Source organism: Leuciscus leuciscus (assembly GCF_965113295.1).
Source record: "Leuciscus leuciscus genome assembly, chromosome: 17".
In the NCBI taxonomy this organism is placed as follows: Eukaryota; Metazoa; Chordata; class Actinopteri; order Cypriniformes; family Leuciscidae; genus Leuciscus; species Leuciscus leuciscus.
The window spans coordinates 26,902,456-26,918,573 of NC_138741.1; the positions used below are offsets into that span (position 1 = coordinate 26,902,456).

At 41.7% G+C, this 16,118-nt stretch overlaps 1 long non-coding RNA gene across 3 annotated transcripts; it reads right to left on the reverse strand.

The window, feature by feature from the left end:
• Nucleotides 1-3,229: 3,229 nt before the first annotated feature.
• On the reverse strand, nt 3,230-8,957 carry LOC309479568. Of its 3 annotated transcripts, none has more exons than XR_014199312.1 (5): nt 8,095-8,957; nt 4,757-4,936; nt 4,465-4,655; nt 3,980-4,007; nt 3,230-3,814 (listed from the first exon to the last, which is right to left on the reverse strand). It is a non-coding gene; the product is annotated as an uncharacterized lncRNA (long non-coding RNA). The 3 variants fall into 3 exon arrangements; XR_014199313.1 differs by having other exon boundaries at nt 4,757-4,931; nt 8,084-8,151; XR_014199314.1 differs by lacking the exon at nt 8,095-8,957 and having other exon boundaries at nt 4,757-5,317.
• Nucleotides 8,958-16,118: the final 7,161 nt, after the last annotated feature.

Below are 16,118 nucleotides of genomic sequence, written 5' to 3' on the forward strand. Positions count from 1 at the left end.
AACACCAAGCATATCTGCTGACTCTGTTGATTTTCTCCTTGATTCTTTTAACTCAAAAGTTAAAAATGTAATTGATGATATTGCTCCTGTTAAAGTCAGGAAGAAGAGTGGCAGACAAAAAGCACCTTGGAGAAACTCAATAGCAGTGCAAATTATGAAAAGACAATGCAGAAAAGCAGAGCGCATGTGGCGGAAGACAAAACTTGTAGTCCATTATAACATCTACAAAGACAGCCTGCATGCTTTCAATATGGAGCTAGGCAAAGCTAGACAGACTTTCTTCTCAAATATTATAAACAGCAATTTAAACAACACACGCACTCTTTTTGCTACTGTAGAGAGACTGACAACCCCCCCAAGCCAGATTCCCAGTGAAATGCTCTCAGACAACAAGTGCAGTGAGTTTGCTTCTTTCTTCTCTGAGAAAATCAATAATATCAGAAAGGTGATCAGCACATCCTTGAGTTGTGCTGGGGTCAGACAGATCAGACCACCTGAGAAAGTAGTTACTATGTCTGATTTCAAAGAAATTGATGGCAAAATTTTGGAAGAAACCGTACAGCACCTTAAAACATCAACATGCGCCCTTGACACACTTCCCACATCTTTTTTCAAAAGTGTGCTAAACAGTTTAGAAGCAGATCTTCTAGAAGTGGTAAATGCCTCACTTCTTTCTGGGAGTTTTCCAAACTCCCTGAAAACTGCAGTTGTCAAGCCCCTCCTGAAAAAGAGCAATCTGGATAAGACCATATTAAGCAACTATAGACCGATCTCAAATCTTCCTTTCATAGGCAAGATCATTGAAAAAGTTGTCTTCAATCAGCTGAACAAATTCTTAAGCTCGAATGGATACTTTGACAATTTTCAATTTGGTTTCCGACCACACCACAGCACAGAGACAGCGCTCATAAAGATAATAAACGATATTCGCTTAAATACTGATTCAGGAAAATTATCAGTGCTGGTACTACTCGACCTCAGTGCTGCATTTGACACTGTCGATCATAACATACTTCTTGACAGGCTGGAAAACTGGGTGGGGCTTTCTGGGATAGTCCTAAAATGGTTCAGGTCATACTTAGATGGGAGAGGTTATTATGTGAGTATAGGAGACCAGAAGTCTGAGTGGACATCCATGACATGCGGAGTCCCTCAAGGCTCAATTCTTGCGCCACTCCTGTTCAACCTGTATATGCTCCCAATGAGCCAAATAATGAGAAATAAACAAATTGCTTACCACAGCTATGCAGACGACACACAGCTGTACTTAGCCCTATCGCCTAATGATTACAGCCCCATTGACTCCTTGTGCCGATGCATTGACGAAGTCAACAGTTGGATGTGTCAAAACTTTCTTCAATTAAACAAAGACAAAACTGAAGTTATTGCGTTTGGAAACAAAGATGAAGTTCTCAAGGTGAACGCATACCTTCTCTCTAGGGGTCAAACAACTAAACATCAAGTCAGGAATCTTGGTGTGACACTAGAGTCAGACCTTAGTTTCAGTAGTCATGTCAAAGCAATAACTAAATCAGCATACTATCATCTGAAAAATATTGCAGGAATTAGATGCTTTGTTTCCAGACAAGACTTAGAGAAACTTATGCATGCTTTCATCACCAGCAGGGTGGGTTATTGTAATGGACTCCTCACTGGCCTTCCCAAAAAGACCATAAGACAGTTGCAGCTCATACAGAACGCTGCTGCCAGGATTCTGAGCAGAACCAGAAAATATGAACATATCACACTCAGGTCTTTACACTGGCTCCCAGTTAGATTTAGGATTGATTTTAAAGTATTATTACTGGTATATAAATCATTCAATGGCCTAGGACCTCAATACATTGCAGATATGCTCACTGAATATAAACCCAACAGATCACTCAGATCATTAGGATCATATCAGCTAGAAATACCAAGGGTTCTCTCTAAGCATGGCGAGTCTGCTTTTAGCTATTATGCCAGCCGCAGCTGGAACCAGCTTCCAGAAGAGATCAGATGTGCTCCTACAGTAGTCACATTCAAATCCAGACTCAAAACACTTCTGTTTAGCTATGCATTTACTGAATGAGCACTGTGCTGCTGTTTGTCCGACTGTTTGTACTGTACTGTATTTTATTTTATTTTTCTAAACTGTTAATTATTCTCATTTCTTTTAATTATTTTAATTTCTCCTATGTGATAATGTGAAAGTGACGTGTATTAATGTGGGTTTGAAAGTAGAACAGTATTTAAATGACGATATTAAAGTTTTCGTCTGAGAAAGAATGTGAACGCAGTGCTAAAGAAAGTGAAAAGAACGTGTGAGTAAATGAGGGAGAAAAGAAAGTTAAAGGAAAGTTGATAGATGGAAGTCGTAAGAAGATTGAAGGTTAAAAGAAGGTTGAAAGATTTAAGTCTTAAGGGAATCCTTTTGAAGGAAAGATCTATAATAATATTCTTTTTTTTTTTTTTTTTTTAAGTACTGTATTTTATTTTTCTAAACTGTTTTAGTTATTCTTAATTCTTTTTATTATTTTAATTTCTTCTATGTAAAGCACTTTGAATTGCCATTGTGTAAGAAATGTGCTATATAAATAAACTTGCCTTGCCTTGCCTAATTGAGTAAACAGCTATGGAGCCAGAATTGGCTATTGTCATTTTTATGTTTTATATTTTACTGGAGGACATGGTAAGGATGTTTCAGCCCCGGCGCTGCCGGATCATGTATTTTCGGTTTAGCCCTGTTTGAATATAAAACCCAATTGAATATAAAAAAGTCCAGTATTTCTCCCGCTCGTCATCGGCAGCTGTCACAGTTGCCAGGCGACAAGAACAGTCCTTGTAGGCTAGACCGGTCAGGGCTTCAGATGCGCCCTTTGATTTGGGACGCAGCTGTAGTTAGCAACAATTTGTTCATATAGTGACAACAGACCTACATTTTGTTACTTTAATTTTCGGAACTGCATATTTCATTAAATATTCACGTACAAATGTGAAGTAACCTACTGAACCTGTTTTCCCTCACATATGATTTTACATTAAACTACACAAAAGTATATAATGTAACAACCTTGAAAATATTCAGAAGTAAAATGCAGTAGTAGCATAATATAAATACAAAACTATAATAAAAACCCTGACAAGGAGTTGTTTCCCCTGCAGAATACATACCTCTAGTTTTACTCTTGATACTAAAAACTAAAAAATAATAGGACAAATGAAAGAACACATGAATAAAATGTGGCAAGAAACAGCTGTTTATTTAGGCTAGGCTGTTTTTTTTATTTAACAATGACATGCAACATTAGCACATTTAATGACAGTTGACTGTTTGTGCCTCAACTATTCAATCACAAAACACGCCTATTTAAAAAGTGAAGTTCATGCATACTTCTTTACTAGAAACACATCTCACATAGACATTTCTAAGCATCATCATATAACCAGTTACCTGCTAATTTATATTCAAAATGTGATTCTCTTCATGCTGTCTACTATACATGCAGTTTTGATGATATTCTGTATGTCATTGACATTATAGGATAATTTGAGCGGCTGACAGTTACTGCTGAAAATCACAAAATGCTAATTTCATTCTTCATTAAATGAGAGGCAGACTGTGTGAATTAGCACTGGATTAATTATCAACAAAGCAGTTTAACTAAAAAATATGCAATAAGCGCCAAAAGGATAATGAGGAAAAAGAGCAAAGAGCAATAAACCAACGAGAGTAACGAGCGAAACAAAGGAATCTTTGCGTTGAGTCTCAGTGATTAGTCTGCCATTTCCAGCACTCTATAGTCTCTGGATAGATTTCGATTTCCACCATCTTCTGCAAGAATGAAAGACATCTTATATCAAATATAATACCATAGGTTTTTGTTTTATTCCTTCACATTCCTTCATTTATTTTTATAACTATAATTAATTACGCTATTGCATAGTAAGAGTGAACATTTTACTGAAGAATGAAGAATGTAAAGCTTGGAATACTTACTACTCAAGAAATAATATGAAGTCAGATTCTGGAAGGGAAATTAATATATGAATATATTTGTGTTAAATACAATAAAACACACATTCATCTTTCACTTTGGACCCTTTTCACACATTTGCTGGTTTCAGAAGCGGAAGTTGTCATGAATGGGCAAACTTCTATACAGCAAATATGATCATTGCATTCCTGATTGTTGCAATAGCAAAAGAAAAGAAATATACACGATATCTTTTCCACAAGTTTCTAAACGAGAAAAATATATAAAGAGATTGATTACAACAGTCAGAAGAGAAAAAGGTGTCAAATTTAGCCTACCTTCCCTCCCTGTATTTATGTTGTATTTATTTTTTATAAAAAAAGTATAGTGTTACAAATGTACATTTAAAAAAATGGAAATATAAAAACTTTGCTAGATTTTTATGTTAATAACTGGAAACACATCATCGCAGTTTGTGAAAAGTGTCCATGGTGATCAACATGCCTACCTTTGATTTGAGGTACTGTGCAGTTTCAGCAATTGCATTGTCATTCTTCTGACATCTCAGTAATTCGTTATCAAAAATCAGACAGTCCACTGCAAATATGTCATGTCTCTTTATAGCATTGTTGCTGTCTGGGATAATTCTGTCAGGGTCAAACGTAGAATGGAGTATCACCAAGATGACTGGCGTGAAGCCTGCAGGGCAGTTAAAAGTATATTGTTAATTGGATCATAAAAAAAAATTAAAAAATTGGTTAAGTTTAATTAATTATGTTTTATTATTAATCTGGCTTCACCAATTGTAACTTGATCAATGTACTTCATTGCAGCGTCAATGTCAGTTCCAGCACTAGAAACAATGGTGCAGAAAAACAGTATGAATTGACATTGCTCAAGGGAATAGACCTCCTTCAGACCAGATACTTTATTACGAAGACTTCTCTTGAATTCATCTCCAACAGAATCCATTGTCTGTCCTGGGTCCAAAAAAAAAGAGGGGGAAAGATAAAACAGTTGAAGAACAGAATACAATTTAGAATATTCAGCATTTTAACTAGTTACATCTTAGCCTTTCATTAACACAAACTTTCATTAAAATGTTATTTTATTAATCAATTCATTATCCTTCAATCCTTATGCTGCCTCATTTTCATTCCTGTTAAAAAATTGTCTAAATATGAAATGTCAGCATTTTGAATGCATTTATGGTCAACAAATTACATTATTGGCAGTTTATTGTATGGATCTACTGCATGTTTTCAAATGGATGATTTTTTTTTTAGGACTCTGGCCCGCCTATCTATACCTGCACATGTCTACCATTTCCATGTTTACTAAAAATGTATAGTAATAATTAGTATATAAATAATGTAAATAAAAAAAATTCTCGGTGGACATGGACTCCGGGCTCCACACTAAAGTTTATTTTTTTTTTTTTTTTTACAAAGCCCCACCACAAAAAAGCAAAGCACACACACACAAAAAAAGATTCTGTTTTGATCATTTTTGACCCATGTAAACTACTGCTTCCAAGACATTATTTTTCAGCATTATTTATTTATTTATTTATTTATTTATTTATTGGCATCGTAATTGAAAGCTGCATGGGTTATCCCGTGGAATTGGGCTACTTTTACACTGTTTCCGCAGATTTGTTTTTCCCCAAAAATGTAGAAGTATAATTTAGGGAATATAATTTGAATAATTATAATATAGGGAAGGATTTGTTATAGGCACAGGAGGAGAGGATAAGGGTTAAATGTGTTAAATGTTTTTTTGTTTTTTTTTTGCTCTCTCGTTTTAATTGCTGCGTAGGCTACTTTGCCTCTCTCTGAAAATCCTGTTCTAATCTTTAGGAAGCAGGAACAAGGAAGCAGCACTAGGATGTGGTCACAAATGTTCTATAAATAGAACCTATTATAGTGGGATTTTTAATTTATTTTTTAAGTGCTGTAGAGGAGACCAATGTTGGAGAGCTAACGAGAGCTAAAAACCTGGGCTGAGTTTCCCGAAACCTTCTTAACGCTACGTCGTTCTTAAGTTACACCTTAAGCTGTACCTTATGGATAATACGTGTTTCCCGAAACGTTCTTAGTTAAGTATACCTTCTGTAAGTCATACTTTCGGAAGGTTGGTCTGGACCACTCTTAGCTTCACCTTATCACTGTTGCAGGGCAATATGAATATAATTCTGAAGTTTTAATACACACAGACAGTGTTCAGTTAGGCTAATTCAAGTGTTTTCATGCAAAGAATAAAATTGTCATTACACTGATTGTTGTTAGAATTTTAATTATATTATTATATATAATTCAATTTTATAAATGTATTTTAATAAAAGAGCGATTTTAAAGGCCAGTGAAAGCAAAGGCTACTGTCAGTTAAGTCCTATTCGGACGCTGATATTGTTTATCATGGGCTCGTCCGGTATTTTAAACATTTACAGGGGTGAGTCTGTGATTTTAGTGCCGTCCGAATCCATAATATCAGTGTTTTTTCTCACCCAACCCACGTAAAAATCCCTGGCCAAATTAGTACCTACTGTTTTTTGACAAACAGGACGTGTGGTAATTTAATTGCCGTCTGAATCCACATCTCTGCGTTTTCGAGAAGAGATTCAAAATTCACTGTTTAAATCCTTTTTGATCACTGCCGAGCACCGTACGTGATGTACACTTTTATTACTGAAATGCTTGAAAGTATTTACAAGAACAATATTTCATCGCAGCTCCACCTCAGCGAACAAAAATGGGAAAGAGAAGAAAGCACATACAAATTTAAATGGTTATTATGGCAGCAATATATGATACAATTTTAAAATATGTAGGCAATGCTATGATAGGCTATTATAGTTTGGATTACTTTTTATAATATCCCATGAGTCCTAATAAATGCAACTTCAACTATTTCTAAAGTGCTTTTTTTTATAAAGAACACCGCTTTCTCAGATAAACAGCCCTTGCACGAGAGAATAATTGATTCTCGAGCCATCGATATCAGCAGATTCAGCACCATCGCCATGGACAGCACCCGGTAACGTCGCACGTAAGAAGGTATATCTTAAGCAGCTTCTTAAGGTATAGTTCGGGGAACACGCCTAGAAATGGTATACCTTCAGTTAAGTTATACCTTATGAGTCTTCGTAGCGCGCTAAGAGACAACGTTATCGGGAAACTCAGCCCTGACCAATATCTCTCTCTCTCTCTCTCTCTCTCTCTCTCTCTCTCTCTCTCTCTCTCTCTCTCTATATATATATATATATATATATATATATATATATATATATATATATATATATATATATATATAGGTATATAGATAGATAGATAGATAGATAGATAGATAGATATAGATATGCTTAATCTTTTGTATTTTTTCACTTGGAAGTCTTTTTATCTTTCATGCTAGATTCCCATGAATGATCTGGATCTTGGTGAGCTGCCCTCCTTCTGCTTCCTATCCCACTGAAAATGAACTGGGATGATCTCGTGGTTGTACTGTAAAATGCATCCCTTGGCCAAGTGTGTAAGGTATAGCCTATTAATAAAATGAATTAAATAAGTAGGTAAATACAAACAAGCAATGTGCCAAATTTCTCTTTTCCCGGCTGCTCGCGATGACCAGTCCGTGACTGCCTTATATTTAGCACATTTATAATAATAAAAACTATGGCACTTCCGGTGAAAAAGGTTGTCCTCTGTGTTCAGTCTTTTAAACAAGACAGTCCACGGCCACACCCCTGTGCTACAGCTCACGTCACAAATTACAAGACCAAAACTGGAAAAATAGAAAATCGGTTTATCTTAGCAAAAGTAGGATCAATTTAGCAAAAGTAGGCCTATCTACTGATGAAGTAGCTACACACAGAAACGAACGTCTGGTTTCAATTTTTAATTTTTGTATTTGCATTTTTTGTATTAAAAAAAAACTGAAGCGACACGGACCAATCTTACAATATTTCTGATCTATATATCATTTCGGCTAAAACATTGGTGGAAGATTTCCATCCATTTGTATTTTACAGTTCTGTGATAGGCCTATGCACTTTAAAATGTCATTCACAAATAACCAGGTAAAGTTCCAGTGGGATAAAAAAAAACATAAAATAAGGCATAATGAAGGACATGCTACTTACTGTTCTTCTTCAGAGGCTGAAAGTGCTGCGTGAGGTCTGAGGTCTGAGCGCTGAATCCTGAGTCATTGAGCAACACTTTCGTTTTTAGTTGATTCAAGCTCAATGTTCTTTCAGTTTCGTTTTGACTCTAATGCGCAAATAAACGAATAAAAATCAGTTACAGCACAATAGGCTGCATGCGTCTGTTTTATAATTAGGCTACTGCTTAGGCTACATAATAATCTGTAGCAGAAAATAAATAATTTTATTGAATCATTTAATAGTTAGCCTATAGTTGTAAGTTAAGGTGTGTAATAGCTTATGGATTTTAACAAAAGATTAATTGTGTTACTTTATTATTGTATAGGCCTACTCAAGTTCTCTTTCATACACTTAATAAAATGAAAACAAGCCTACAACAATTTAGAAAGTGCAAAGTTCAAAAAGAACCTGTGACCTAAATAATTAGCTTGCCTTGACCCAATTCTTCTTAAAAAAAAAATCTCTGGGTTGGGTTTTTTAATCCAAAATAAACTCATGTTCCAATCTGTTTAACCTTTAACCCATCCTGTTTTAACATCTCATAAACACATTTACAAATGATTTAACACGTTCTTACAAATCTTCCATTGGGATATCTGAAAGTCATGAAAATTAATTGAAGGACATACAGAATCAGTTTATCTTCAGAGACAGAGAGTGTTGTAACTTTAGGAACCCAATTTCAGGAAGATAAAATGTTCCTTAATTCCCTATATGCATCATAGTGTAACTTACAACTTTGAACTTTAACTTATTAAATACTTAGCTTATTAAATCATAAAAGTTAAAGTTCAATGTTTTAAGTTATATTTAGTAGCATGCTATCATGATCATCATCATCATCCTCATCTGATCTGCTGACAAATAGCCAACTGACTAATTAAAAAAATGCTCAAGAAGTAGCCTAAGCCTGAGACAGAAAACAGAGGAGAGCGAACCACAGATAATTCCAATATTTCAAAAGCATTCAATTCAGACGTGTAGAATTCTTTTACTTGTTAGCAATTTTAATTCCAGATGTCACATGAAACCGAATTTCATTGACCACGTCTGAATTGTTGCTGTTGTCTCAGTGTGTTGTGACACCTGAAGCTGCTTTTTCAGTTCAGCCTTCAGTCTGCTGCATGTGCAATGCATTCACACATTTTAATTTGTGCAGATATTTTTTGACCTGCAAAAAACTGTGGTACTTCTGTCTGCTGTTTAGCATTTCACACCCTCCTCGTAAATTTACTTATCTTATCAGATTCAATTCAGTTGGTGCACCCCAGTCAAGGAATTTTTTTGCGTGCTATTACCTGTGCCACACTCCTAGCCGTGTTTTCTAACGGTGAAAAATAAAGGCATACTCCGCCCCTTTTTGGCACTGGGTAGCACACAAATGAAATTCTGTTTCAGAAATTCAATTTTAATGACGAAAGTCACACTTCTCCAATTATTGTCCTGCTCGGCGAGTGTAATATAATGTTTATTATAATTCAAGTTATAATATAATTATCTTCTTTAACAATACAAGTCAAATTATATTGTTTTCGGTCTCTGAAGAGTCTCTGGAACAACTTAACGCATGGTCAAATCTCTACTTGTTCTCATGTCAATACATTTGAATATTAAAAGGCCTTTTGGCTCAGGGCTGATAAGATGTTCATTCGCTGTTTTTCTTTTTTCCTTTGCTAGGTTTCAAATACCTTTTCTTCTCATTTAGTCTTTTGAAATGGCCATTATAACGTTTGATTCTTCTATTTACTCTTACTTTATATTTTTCCGTTTATAGATAAGGAAAACTATATCGCTTTGCAGTCCTTCCCAAGGATGCACGACACAAGTGGTCAGCCCCGAAGATCAGAAGCTGAGGCAGTTGGCTAAATATCTAGGGATTTTGCCGTACACGCTGTTTTATGGTGCTTAATTTAACCCCTTGTTTGGGTCTTAAATATAGACACCTTCTACCTTATTTTGTTTATTCTCAGGTTAGGTAAAGTCAGTCAAATTCGTTCTAAACAATAAGTATATACATTTCCATACTTACAATTCAGTCGAAAGACTGCTCTGTGGTTTAGTTCAGCTCAATATTTTGTAAAACAGAGACTTAAGGCAGGCGAGCTTCTTAATTTCAATTATGTATTTTTTTTAAATGAAATATAGGTTAACTAGTTTACATAAAAGGTACTAATATATAAAATAAAAATAAAAGCAAATCCAAACCAAATAATTTACAAGCTTTCATCTTCATGAGGCGCAATGGCAAGGCATCTAACACCGGAGAGGCCGTCCTTGGTGAATCAGCGTCTGACTGGACATGTCATTCCAGCTCTTTTAAAGTCCATCAACTTTTGGACATCTTCAGAAATCTCCTCCTGGAAACTCCCTAAAACTTGTTCATTGGTCACCCTCTCCTGGAAACCCCCTAGGACTTGGTTATAAAGCCTTTGTCTCTCCGTCCTCCTTCTTCTGGACCTTTTCTTCATCGCTGTATCTTCTGTGTCTCGGCCGCAACACATAGACGGTAATGATTGCATTTTTCTTCTTTCTTTGGTAAAGCTCTTTCTAATACATAGTAGCCTACTATTTTTATCTAGCCTATTTCTTCCTTTAATAAATACTTATAACACAGAATATATTTCCGTCAATTCATTGCATTACTTCAATAAATGATTTTTCTACAAATGGTTTACAGTGTCTTTTTTCTTTAACCAATCAGCTTTATCAATAAAACAATTTCAAATCAAACATGTCTCAGTGTCATTATTATAAATCAAATAAACAATTTCAAATCAAACATGTCTCAGTGTATAAATCAATTCAAGGGTTTCTTATAAAAACTCTTTTCATAAACCAAGTTCAAGGGTTTCTTATAAAAACTCTTTTCATAAACCAAGTTCAAGGGTTTCTTATAAAAACTCTTTACATAAACCAAGTTCAAGGGTTTCTTATAAAAACCTCTTACATTGTTTCCATACATTAAGGTTTCTTATAAAAACCGTATACAGTGTTTTCCTTTACATACAAGCATTGTTATAGTCAATATAAGACTATTTATATGAGTCATAATAGAATCAATTGCATATTTCACCCAACAACGCGCAACAACCAAAGATATATACAATAGCCCCCTTGGATGCCCTTCAGGAACTTAATTCAACCGTTTTCCAAAACTATTAAATTAGAACAGAAGTCATCGGAAGCGTCCAAGCTAGGTTAATCAACCAGCGTAAAGCTGATCCTAGTCGGACTAACCCATCCTCTCATCCAAGTCGCCCGTACACTTCCTGATATCAGTTATTAGCCGTCGCCAATCTCTGACGAAATCTTGTGGAAATATACGAATCCGTTAATCTATTTTGGAAAAAACTAATCTCAGAGTAATTCAGAATACATTCAAACATAACAATATTTAGTTCTCTGAAGCCTTAAATATGAAAAGGTTTTTGTTTCAGGATTAATGAGATGCGTTCGCTGTTTCTGATTTTCAAATTCATTGTGAATCACATTATAGCCACCAAATTTAGCATAGACACACGTGTTTAATTCAGTTCCCTTTCGTCAGCAGGGAACTCCGACGCCTCGTCGGGGGAGTTCCCCTGACGAATTGGGATCACGCTAGGGAGCCAATTGCCTTCGAGAGAGTTAACAACGAGCCAATGAAAGAGAAACTGAATTGGCATGCAATATTTGCATTCCGCGGCCCGCCTACCAGCGCGGGTATAAAAGGCGGAAGTAAACATTGCGCAATGCTTATCGCCTCGGAGCCGAACAGGATTGCATTGTCTGCTGCTGTTTCCGCCTGAGAAGTTTTCTTTGAGTTTTTTCAACGAGTCTCTCTTCCGGAAGAGTCCTCTTTGGTGCCGGTGTTACAGCCTCTTCAGCGATCGCCGCTTTCTACCAGCTGTGCTTATAAAAAAAAAAAATTATAAAAAAAGCCGTTTTCACGGCTGGTATTGAGTGCCCACACGGGCTTGCAGTTTCCCCGTGTGTGGCCGCGGTGGGTCCCTGTGTGCTTCGGCACTTGAAAGAGAGGTTCTCTCTCTTTCCTGAAAGAGCTTTTGCGGGCGACCTGCGCCTTTGTCTACGTGACAAAGATGTCATCTCGCCCGTGTGTTTCTGGATGCGGTAGACTTCTGTCTCAGGGTGATGGTCACAGATACTATGTCTCGTGCTTGGGCTTAGCGCACGCAGAGGCAGCATTTGTGAACGAGTCATGTTCTCATTGTGGGAACATGACTCTGGCGGCGCTCCGCTCAAGACTAAGTATCCTTCAGCGGAAAGTTGCTGAAGGTGTCCCTTCAGTCTACACCCGATCTAGTTCGTCTGCTGGTTCAGTCCAGCAGGCGACTACTTCGGCTGTGGCTGTTGGTGAGCGTATGAGGGTTACAGTGCGGAATATCTCGCCAGGTGAAAGATCCTCACGAGGTTCCCACTCCTCAGTAGCGCCGCTGCCATCGGTGCCCCCGTTGGAGCCGCTGGGGCCGCCCCGTGCGGTTCCGGTAGTCTCCTTCGGAGCGCCACCTGAAGATGCGATGTCTATCGCTGCATCGGAGGGAGAGCGGTCATCCTCTGGTGGCGAATCGGCGGGTCTACCCCCTTCGGGTGTGGTGGCCGCGCCCGAGCCGGATCCTGAGATGGCCGCTATGCTTGCCCGGGCGGCCGCGAAGGTCGGGCTCGTGTGGATCCCTCCACCGTGTCCCGAGCCTTCGCGGCTCGATGATTGGTGTATCGGGGCGGGCCGCGCTGGTTCTCAGCGTCCCGCTCCGGTCCCATTCTTCCCGGAGGTGCATGAGGAGTTGACGAAGTCGTGGACGGCACCCCTGACTGCCAGACACAGACCGACTCACTCCTCCTCCCTCACCACTCTGGATGGTGGAGCGCTGAAGGGATACGAGGGAATCCCCCCAGTGGAGCGGTCGGTTGCGATGCAATTGTGTCCGAAGACCGCTTCCACTTGGCGGGGTGCCCCTTCACTCCCCTCCCGCGCCTGTAGGTTCTCCTCCGGTCAGGGAAGAGGCGTTCCTGAGACGGGCGACCCAGAGGACCGAAGAGCTGCTCTACAGGAGGGGGCCTCTGCTCCCCTCCTTCCCCCGGAGGAGGGCCGGGTGGAGAATCCTATGTTGGTTTTTTCTGTTCCGCCGCCGACCAGCCGGTCGGTGGTACCCAAAACTTCAATAAAAGAGCAATTTCTTCCTCCTCTGGGTCATTCACGGTTGGGACTGCTGAACAAGCAGTCTCTCCCGTTAGAGAGTGGGACGGCAGTGTGCGCCACCCTTGGGTCTCGCCACTCTCAGTCCCCTCTCCCCAGCTCTCAGATAGCAGTGGCGCCACCTCGGTCACGCCACTCCTGTCTGCCGCTGGGCGGGAAGGTGGCGAGACCAGCAGCCGCCCTCGGGCCTTGCTCCTTGTCTCCCCCCCTTCCCTCGCCAGGCGACAGCCCGCAGCAGAACACTCTCGGGTCTTCTCTGCCGTCTGTCCCCCGGCGGAAGCAGGTAGGTGTTGTCCAAGTACACACCCAGACCCCGCTCTCGGCCGCTACAATGCCACCGGAGCCGTGTCCCTGCCTTCCGCCTCGCTGCCCCTCCGCGGGTACGCCGGCGGTGCGGGTGGGCTCGTTGCGGCAGTTTCTCGGAGCCTGGCTAGCGCTCCCGAGGCCGTCGCACTGGCTCATTCGCACCATCCGGCTCGGCTATGCAATTCAGTTTGCACGCCGGCCTCCCAAGTTCAGGGGCATCCACTTCACCCGTGTGCGTCCAGTGGATGCTCCTGTCTTGCGGAAAGAGATCGACGCCCTGCTGGCGAAGGACGCGATCGAGCCGGTCCCTCCAGCCGATATGAGGTCAGGGTTTTACAGCCCTTACTTCATTGTACCCAAGAAAGGCGGTGGGTTACGGCCAATCCTGGACCTGCGTGTATTGAATCGGGCCCTGCACAAGCTCCCGTTCAAGATGCTCACGCAGAAACGCATTTTCGAATGCATCCGTCCCCAGGATTGGTTTGCAGCGATCGACCTGAAGGACGCGTACTTTCATGTCTCGATTCTTCCCCGACACAGACCATTTCTTCGGTTTGCTTTCGAGGGTCGAGCATATCAGTACAAGGTCCTACCCTTCGGGCTGGCCCTGTCGCCCCGTGTCTTCACGAAAGTCGCGGAGGCGGCCATTGTTCCCATGAGAGAGCAAGGCGTTCGCATTCTCAACTATCTCGACGACTGGCTCATTCTGGCGCACTCGCGGGATGTGTTGTGCGATCACAGGGACATGGTGCTCCGGCACCTCAGTCAGTTGGGGCTTCGGGTCAACTGGGACAAGAGCAAACTCTCCCCTGTGCAGAGGATCTCTTATCTCGGTATGGAACTGGACTCGGTCGCCCAGACTGCGCGCCTCACGGAGGAACGCGTCCAGTCAGTGCTCAACTGCCTCAAGTTTTTTCAAGGCAAGTCAGCGGTCCCACTGAAACAGTTTCAGAGGCTCCTGGGGCATATGGCAGCCGCAGCCGCAGTAACGCCGCTCGGTCTGTTGCATATGAGACCGCTCCAGCACTGGCTTCGCGATCGAGTCCCGAGGTGGGCGTGGCAGAGCGGCACGTTCCGGGTCAAAGTCACCCCGCACTGTCGCCAAACCTTCACCCCTTGGTCGGATCCTGGGTTTCTACGGGCCGGAGTGCCCCTAGTCCAGGTTTCCAGGCATGCTGTGGTTTTCACAGATGCTTCTGCCAAGGGCTGGGGGGCCACGTACAAAGGGCATGCAGTCTCGGGTCTGTGGACGGGGCCCCAGCTGCATTGGCACATCAACTGCCTAGAGTTGCAAGCAGTACGCCTAGCTTTGTGTCGCCTCAAGGGGTTTCTCAGACACAAACACGTACTGGTCCGTACGGACAGCACTGCGACCGTTGCGTACATCAACAGACAAGGTGGTCTACGCTCCCGTCGTATGTCGCGACTCGCCTCCCACCTCCTCCTGTGGAGTCAGAAACATCTGAGGTCGCTTCGTGCCGTTCATGTCCCCGGGGAGCTCAATCGTGTGGCCGACGAGCTTTCACGTCGGTCCCCCCTTCCGGGAGAATGGCGACTCCATCCCCAGGTGGTTCAGCTGATTTGGCGAATCTTCGGAGCCGCACAGGTAGACCTGTTTGCCTCTCCGGACACGACCCATTGCCAGTGGTATTACTCCCTGACCGAGGGAACTCTCGGCACGGATGCCCTGGCACACAGCTGGCCCCAGGATCTACGCAAATATGCGTTTCCCCCAGTGAGCCTTCTTGCACAGACACTGTGCAAGGTCAGGGAGGACGAGGAGCAGGTCCTTTTGGTGGCCCCGTATTGGCCAACCCGGACTTGGTTCCCAGAACTCATGCTCCTCGCGACAGCCCCTCCTTGGCCGATTCCTCTGAGGAGGGACCTACTTTCTCAGAGAAGGGGCACCCTAGTGCACCCGCGTCCAGACCTTTGGAAACTCCATGTCTGGTCCCTGGACGGGACGCGGAGGTTCTAGATGGCCTGCCACAGGCAGTGGTAGATACCATCTCTTCAGCTAGAGCCCCCTCTACGAGGCGCCTCTATGCTCTGAAGTGGAACCTGTTCGTCGGCTGGTGTTCTTCCCACGGGGAGAACCCACGAACTTGCCCGATCAGAGTTGTGCTCTCCTTCCTACAAGAGGGCTTGGAGCGAAGGCTGTCTCCCTCCACCCTCAAAGTGTATGTTGCTGCAATATCCGCACATCACGTTGTAGTTGATGATAAGTCCGTGGGGAAGCACGACCTGGTCATCAGATTCCTCAAGGGTGCTAGGAGGTTAAATCCACCTCGCGATTTGCACCCTGTACCCTCTTGGGACTTGACTTTAGTGCTTAGAGCGCTTCAAAGTCCTCCCTTTGAGCCTTTGCTGACAGTCGAGCTTAATATCCTGTCCATTAAGACAGCGCTCCTGTTAGCATTGGCTTCCTTCAAGAGGGTAGGAGATCTGCAGGCTTTTTCGGTCGACGAATCGTGCCTAGAGTTCGGGCCTGGCCTGTCTCATG